This window comes from Saccopteryx bilineata, chromosome 11, assembly GCF_036850765.1.
Source record: "Saccopteryx bilineata isolate mSacBil1 chromosome 11, mSacBil1_pri_phased_curated, whole genome shotgun sequence".
In the NCBI taxonomy this organism is placed as follows: domain Eukaryota; kingdom Metazoa; phylum Chordata; class Mammalia; order Chiroptera; family Emballonuridae; genus Saccopteryx; species Saccopteryx bilineata.
Window position 1 is genome coordinate 46,388,266 of NC_089500.1, and position 8,709 is coordinate 46,396,974.

At 40.6% G+C, this 8,709-nt stretch overlaps 2 pseudogenes; one reads left to right on the forward strand and one right to left on the reverse strand.

The window, feature by feature from the left end:
• Window positions 1–710: 710 nt before the first annotated feature.
• Window positions 711–785, reverse strand: LOC136315771 (small nucleolar RNA U3; annotated as a pseudogene).
• A 7,034-nt stretch (window positions 786–7,819) lies between these two features.
• On the forward strand, window positions 7,820–8,441 carry LOC136315053 (bifunctional phosphoribosylaminoimidazole carboxylase/phosphoribosylaminoimidazole succinocarboxamide synthetase pseudogene; annotated as a pseudogene).
• Window positions 8,442–8,709: the final 268 nt, after the last annotated feature.

Consider the following 8,709-nt stretch of genomic DNA (forward strand, 5'->3'; position numbering starts at 1 on the left):
TTAATATTCTTAGACAACAGCCTTATGCTCATCAGTAAATTAAGTCAAAGATTTGACTTAAGAAATAGAATCAGTGGGGAATGTTGTAATGTGCCAAAAGCTATGGAATTAATATTAATATTTTAGGAAGTTTAAAGAACATTTTATTAATTTGTGCTGGGCGTACAGAAAGATTTTATAAATGTGATTTTTATGTGTGTGTGATTAGCATCAAAACTAAGATGGTTGATGGCATTGTGTTATAAATACAGAAGAGGAAGGTGAATAGCTAGCCAGGTACAGGAAGAAAAAGATTAAATTAAAATCTTTTCTTATACTGATGAACCACTTATAGGCATTTGTCCCTATGGGAACTACCCTTCCCCTCCTGAAAGCATGTAGTTAATGTATGTATCTCTAAACAAAAGGTATAAACTTATGCCGTGATGTCAGGTTTTTTCCCCTCCCATGTATAATTAGGAGTATATAAACAGCCCCTGAACTATTTTTGGGGTCTGCACAATTTGGGTCTGTTGCCCTGTGTCAGCCATATGTGGCTGGCATATTTAATAAATTTTCTTTAATAAAACTTTTCAAAAACTTATTTGGACTACGTGCCTCTACTAACACCCGCGGAATTGTGAATTTAGTTACTTTACAACAAATGCAACTATTAAATCTTCAAATAGGAGAAATGGCTAAATACATTTTGAACAGTCATACAATGATATGCTAGGCAGCCATTAAAAACAATATTCTCAGTATAACAAACAAACTATAGAAATGATCCCTGAAAGTATAGTCTTAATATTCTCAGTATATATTTACTAATCTATCATAAAATATTATTAAAGTGAGAAAAACAGGCCATAAAATCATATGTATAAAATAACACTTTTTGTTTGTACATATGTATATGTATAAATAAATAAAATGTGGGAAGCATGATTATCTTTGAGAGGGAGAATCATATAGCATTTCTTTTTGCTTATTTGCAGATGATGAACAAAGATTGCTTGCACATCATTAAAAAAAAAAGTAGGTGGTTTTGGAGCCAGTCACTGGGGGGGGGGGGGGGGGTCAGAGCTGATTCTTTCAACAGGGATCCCCGGACATGAACTAGAGGAAAACAGGACTCCAGAGTCAGTGTGTCTGTGCCTGACTTTTGTGAGGAAGGGCATGGGCAGGTCAACCCCGATTGAAAATTACCAAATCAATCAATTCAGGAAAATTCTTTCCTTACCAAAGGTTCCAGCACAGATTCAAAGTCAAGTAGTTGCTCATTTTCTCTTTCCCTGCCACCAGCCTCTCCCTCCTCACCTTCCTGCCTTCCTGGAAAGCCCACAGGTTGTAAACATTGTGTGCCAGGCTCCAGGGGCGGGGGAACAGCCTTCAAGACATTTCGATTGGCCCCTAGGATTAATGACTTCAAAAAGCCTTTGCCAGAAACGCTTCAAAGTTGGAAACAGAAGCCCTGGAGCATTAAATATAAATAAATACTTAGTTGATTGGTTTCTTCCTTTCTTTTCAAAGGGCAGTTTACTTCCTGGATTATCATTACAGTAGTCTGCGCTCTGGAAACCAGGATTATTCAAGTGCCTCAGCACAGGGTTGGAGCAAAAGAAAAAAAAAATCTAAAGATCACCTTGTTATGTGGATCCACTTCCTGGTACTTAGTCCGCATCTGGATGGGCAGAAGCAAAAGCGTTATTGTTACCTGTGCCCCCACCTAAGGCATGTTCTCAACAGCAGACCTGCCTTTCTCTCCCTTTGAGGTATATTAGTTCCATTTGAGGGGGAGGAAAAAAAAAGCCCAGTTTCTTTCTTAACAAGAAAGCAGCTGCCCCTATGGTGGGGTTTCAATTCCAACAAATATTTAATGAGCTTCTAGAATGTGCCAGAAACTGTGTTGAGGCTGGGGGCGGCAAGATACCAAAATGATTTAAGACTGATGCTCATTGTGAAAATATTTTCAATCCATTGAGCAAACATGAACAATACAAGGCAGAGGAAATAGTTGTTGCAACAGCATGAATTTTTAACTGAGGCCAACAGATGGGTCCCTGGCCTGTGACCTGCAGGCTTTGCTGGCAAAATTTGCATTTTGTGCCTGGAGATCTGCTGGGAGGAGAGGGGCTGCACATTCCTCAGGTCTCAAAGGGCAAAAGGCGTGGGACCCACAATTTTAAAGACTATGGGAATAAAGGGTGAGGCGGTTCATTCTGACACCTCCGTGCCTCTAACAGCATCTTGGTGGTAAAGTGAAGAATTATGAGGCAGGTGCATGGGGTGGGGAGTATGGATGTTCAATTCCATCACAGGAAGATTTCTTCTATGTTCTGATATTTGTCCCTCACATTATCACCTCCCCACAGGCTGGTGCAGAGCCGGCAACATTAGGTCTTGCCCTCCCCGCCCCCCCCCCATGTTGGTGTGGAAAAGCTTTAGAGAAGTCTTTAAAAGGCGTTCCAGACTCCCCTGGCAACATCATTGCTGCTGTGAGAGGAAGGTGAGTAATATCCTGAGAGTCTGCAGACCCAGCCACGTGGAGAGCTTTGCCTTTGTTTGAATTCTGTTCAGTCCAAATGAAACGTGCCCTTGCCATAATATGCCATGCTTTAAAACACAAAAGTGCATTACGAAACTTAGACCTACAAGGTCACCTCCTGCCCCGGCAGTCTGCATTATAACTTGTCCCACTTTCACAGCGCTTGTTTCTTTTTGGCATACTATGTAACTTTCTTATTTATTATGTTATTGTTGTCTGTCTTCCCCTGCTAGCTTATGGCCTCCATGAAGGCAGAAATCTTGGTTGGTTTTATTCACTGATGGATGGATCCCAAGTGTCTGCAACAGTATCTGGCACATAGCAGGTGTACTCAATATATACACGACAGATATAACATACCATATATGTTATATACGGTAATCTAGGGAAGACAAATGTGGAAATTTGCCCACCAATTGTACTAGCTCTCCTTTTCAGCAAAATTGAAAGATGCGCCTTCTATTTTTTCACTCAAATTACTAATTAAAGTGTTGGAAAACATAGGGCTATCAGTATCCTGATGCATATGCTCTAAGTAGTATGTATAAGAATATTTATCATCACAGGGTTGGCCTTAGCAAAAGATTATATGCACCTGTCAATTGATAGAAGCCAGGCCCGTTCATGTAATAGACTATCATGCAGTCATTGTTTAAAAGAACAGAGGCAGATCTATAAGTACTAATACAACCTGACCGCCAAGATGTATTATTAGATTTAAAAATGGATTTCCCTTAAAAAAGAATAAAATCTAAATTTGTCTGACCTGTGGTGGTGCAGTGGATTGCGATTGCTAGACCTAGAATGCTGAGGTCGTTGGTTCAAAACCCTGGGCTTGCCTGGTCAAGGCACATATGGGAGTTGATGCTTCCTGCTCCTCCCCTCTTCTCTCTCTCTCTCTCTCTGTCTCTCTCTTCTCTAAACTGAATTAAAAAAATCTAAATTTGTGACAGCACGGATGGACCTAGACAATGTTAAGCTAAGTAAAATAAGTCAGTCAGAGAAAGACAAATACCAAATTATTTCACTTATATGTAGAATCTAAAGAACAATATAAATGAACAAACAAACAGAAACAGACTCATAGATACAGAGAACAGAATGATGGTTGCCACAGGGAAGAAGGGTTGGGGAACTGGGTTAAAAAGGTGAAGGAATTGAGGACAGATTGGTAGTTACAAAATAGTCATAGGATATAAAGCACAGCATTGGGAATATGGTTGATAATATTGTAATAATGATGACAGGTGGGTACTGGAAATATCAGGGGGAACACTTTGCAAAATAAATAATTGTCTAACCACATGCTGTACATCTGATGCTAATACAAAATAATATTGAATGTAAACTATAACTGAAAAAAATTTTAAAAATGGATTTCCTTTTCTTATATGGCTTATTAAATCCTGCCTTTTGTGACAACATGGGTGGAACTTGAAGGCATTACCCTAAGTGAAATAAGTCAGACAGAAAAACAAATATACAACGATTTCACTTATCTGTGCAAGATATTTATTTATTTATTTATTTATTTATTTATTTATTTATTATTATTTTTTACAGAGACAGAGAGAGAGTCAGAGAGAGGGATAGACAGGGACAGACAGACAGGAACGGAGAGAGATGAGAAGCATCAATCATCAGTTTTTTGTTGCGGCACCTTAGTTGTTCATTGATTGCTTTCTCATATGTGCCTTGACCACGGGCCTTCAGCAGACCGAGTAACCCCTTGCTAGAGCCAGTGGTCTTGGGTCCAAGCTGGTGAGCTTTTGCTCAAACCAGATGAGCCTGCACTCAAGCTGGTGACCTCGGGGTCTTGAACCTGGGTTCTCCACATCCCAGTACGACGCTCTATCCACTGCGCCACCGCCTGGTCAGGCTATCTATGCAATTTAAAAAAGGAGAACTCACAGAAACAGAAAGTAATGTGATGCTTACCAGGGGCTGGAGGCAAGAGAGTGAGGGGTGGAGGAAATGGGAAGGAGCTGGTCAAAGGGTACAAACTCCCAGTTACAAAATGAATATATTCTGGGGGTCTAATGTACAGCATGGTGACTATAGTTAACAATACTGTATTATATACTTTATTTTTTAATTGATTTTTAGGGAGAGAGGAAGAGAGAGTGAGTGGGAGAGAGAAAGAGAGAGTGAGTGGGAGAGAGAGAGAGGGAGAGAAACATTGATTTGCTCTTTTATTTATTTATGCATTCACTGGTCTAATCTTGTATGTTCCCTGACCAGGGATTGAATCCCCAACCCTGGTATATTGGGATGAGGCTCCAACCACTGAGCTACTTTGCCAGGTCATTATTACATACTTTAAAGTCGCTAAAAGAGTAGACCTTAAATGTCTTCAGCACAAAATACAAAAATAAAGGTAATTGTGTGAAGCAAGGAACCCATTAACTAATCTTATTGTGGTGATCATTTATATATATATATCAAATCATTATATTATATACCCTAAACTTACACAATATCAATTATATCTTGATAAAGCTGGGGTTAAAAAATGAAAAGTGTGTAACAGCATTTATTATGCACCCGTGTTTTTTTTAAGTTCTGAAGGAACTTCTATATCAGCCTTGCCCCTGCTTTTTATATTTTGTTTTGGTTTCTTTGCTTTGGTTTCTGTGGTTGCAACAATACTTATTTAATGGGTTTATTCAGAGATAACTGAACAACCAGTCAGTAAACACCACAATGTGCCAAGCAGGAGCTAGAACCTTTAAAGCCGCCATTGTCTTTCATCCTTGTACATGGTAGTCCCTGTTCCTATTTCACACACGAAGATATCAAGACCCGGTGACTTGCCCAGGATCACACAACTTCTGGATTCTACTGGACCATATCCTCCATCCCAGCCCCTCTTGTCAAGGGCAGAGTTTGCCCCTGTATTTCTCTGTGTCTTCTATTGGTACACAGACCCTGCCAGAGGCCACTGCACTGGAGCATTATGGACTTCAAGGTGCTCTGGCTTTCTGGCTTCAAGGGTCAGCTCATCCCTTCTCCCCTGTAGAGGTGTGGAATGACAGGGTATTGTCACAGCCTTGTCAGAGAGCTGGAGTCTGTCTGTCACCTGCCCAGGAAGCAAAACCTTGCAGACATGCACATCGGCCTGCCCAAGTTGGACAACTGCCACCAGCCTTGAGATGACATGCAAGAGCCATGGTGCCCGTGGTCCCACTAAGCCCCCACTAGAAGTGGAGTTCCTTCTCATACCTCAGGGCTATGGGGAGGAGACACGCTTCATCCCATCAGGGCAGCCCCAATAACAAGGCGAGCTCTGTTATGTCTAAGGCAGAAGGCCAGAATTAAGTTAATTTTATCATCTTAGGGGATTCAACTGTTTTTATGAAAAGAGGGGACCTTGGGCTGCTGGTGTCACAGATAAGGAATGTGGACAGCGGCAGCAGATGGGTGACCTTGTTCTGCTTATTAACTCCTTTCCCTACCCTCTGCCCCTCCACACCCCTCCCTTGATTTTATTTTCAAGTCCAAGGTTTTAACACCAGCAGGGGAAGGAATAATTAGCACAGCCAAACCTTGGGAAAATGCTGCTTCGGGGGAATCCACATGTCCTCAGCCCATCAGCGGCCTTCAAGCAGGGCCCAGCTGAATGCTCTCCTGAGCCAGGCTGGGTGTCCACGGGAGGAAGAGCAGGCCAGCCTGCCCCCTCCCCAGGGTGGAGGATAAGGCCATCTGCAGGGCCAGGCCTGTCTAGGCCAAGGCACTCCAGGTGGCATGAACCCAGATGGCTCAGGAAGTGAGGGGTGCTGCTAATTCTCAGCCACGTTAATCCAATCCCATTCAACAAACATTTATTGTGTGTTAAGGACCAAATTCTATGCTAGGAGCAGGGGATTGGAAGAGGAGTGAGACCCATCCCCACCACCCACCAAATAATCAACCTATGAATATTTGGGTTAACAGAGCCCAACAGATGAACTGTTTAGAACCAGAAGGAAATAAACTAAGAGTGAAAAATGAGCCCAAGAAAACAACTTGGAGGGACCAGTTGGCCCTCAGAAGCCCAAGGTCTGCCTGCTCAGATAACAGGGAAAAAGCTGTACCAGGTGAGGACGTGGAGTCTTGAAGGTCTATGGAAGTTCTGTATTGTAAATACCCTATCCCCTGATGGACATCTGTATTTCTCACCTGCTAAGTCCTAATTTGTGGTTTGAAAAAAACATGTTTTCCTGAGATAAATGATATTATGTGATAGGGTGTGTGTGTGTGTGTGTGTGTGTGTGTGTGTGTGTGTGTGTTTTATTAATATGCTTGAAAACATACTGCCTCTAACCAGTTCCATCTCTGACTTACACCACAAGAAGAGCATTCATCACATACTTGCATTAATTCTAGCCATCAAATTGGAAACCAGCTGTGTGAAGTTTTAGGGTTTTGTAAATGACATTTTTAAAGTGTGAAACAACTTTATCAGCTTATATATAAGATGATTATGATGTACTCTACATGTGTTTTGCTAAAAACAGTCATATCCCACAGGTAAATACTTTTTTAAGTAGTCATTAGAGTAAATCCCTGCAAATTTTCAAATAAATGAGTTTCATTAATTTGACATTATTGGTTTACAACGGTGGTAGTCAACCTGGTCCCTACCGCCCACTAGTGGGCATTCCAGCTTTCATGGTGGGCGGTAGCGGAGCAACCAAAGTATAACTAAAAAGACAGATTTAACTATAGTAAGGTGTTTTATACAGATTTATTCTGCCAAACTTAGCAAAAATTCAACATAAAGTACTTGGTAAGTAATTATTATTATATGCTTTAACTTGCTGTAACTCTGCTTTATAAATTTTATAAAGTAAAGTTACTTCCCCACTTAATAAATCACCATTACTGTGGAACCGGCGGGCGGTTAGACAATTATACTACTAACAGAGACACAAAAGTGGGCGGTAGGTATAAAAAGGTTGACTACCCCTGGTTTACAATCTGTTCCACACAAGTGCCTGCATAGAAACTTTGGCTTAACTATATTGTACCTTCTAAAAAGTATGTGTATAATAGAGTGTGCTGAATATTATCTCAATAACTCAGGGTAATATTAATTATAATGATTGCACCTCAAGGTTGTACAACATGATATGAAAGTGCATTAAGCTGCTTTCCTTCGCACTGACACTGAATTTATTATTTTTAAATTTTATGCTTATGTGTTTTTTTTTATAATTTTTTGCCTCTTTCCATTAACACTAGGCTCTAACTTTTAAAAATTGCCTTTAAGGCTCTTCCTAGAGCAGCTGACCCCCTCTCCCACCCACGATAATGGCAACAGCTGAGGTACTGCATGTTGGTAAAATAGTCTATGAGGGTAAAAGAAAAGAAGTCTATGCATTGTTAGATAGTCCAGGAAAAGGGCTCCTGTGGTCCAAGGTTACAAGTCCCATATTACAGTAGGAAATGCAGCCAGAAAGAATCACCTGGAAGGAAAAAGTGCAATCTTAAATAAATAAAATTACCAGTTGTATTTTTCTGTTGTTACAGGAAGCAGGTATCGAAAACTTCTTTCAATAGCAAATGTGGGGAGACAGCTTTCATTGCACTCAAGTGTGAAGTGATTCCAATTGAACGGATTTATCGAAGCATGGCAACTGGTTCTTTCTCAAAAGAAATCCTGGTGTTGAGGAAGTGTACAAGTTTGACCCTCCTAAAGTGATTTTTTTTTTTAAAGGATGATGCCAGTAGTGATGCACCATGGTCTGAGGAATAGCTCATTGCTGCAAAATTTGGCTTTGTTGGACTCGTTATAGGCCAAACTGAAATGGGTACATTGAGTCATGCTACACAGGCTATTTTTGAAATGCTAGAATACTGGTTGACCCAGGATGGTACACTGGTCAATATGAAGATTGAATTTGGTGTTGACATAACCATTCTGCTGTACTGACTCCTGCTCTTACCTGGTCTACCAATAAAAATCAGTTACAGATGTTTTTAAACTAAGAGTTTCTAGGCTCCAAGTAAGAATCTCTGACGTTCTCCAGTTTATACGTCTCTGAGCTTTAGTGGATGTTTTTTCTTCTCTGACTTCTTTGTCTTCAAGCATAGTTCAAATAGCTAAGACTGCTGCAAAAGAAAGCTGGTTAATTAAGGCGTTGTGGGGTTTTTTCTGGAACGATACCTTGCTTTCACATAGCATCTCTCCTAGAATTTGT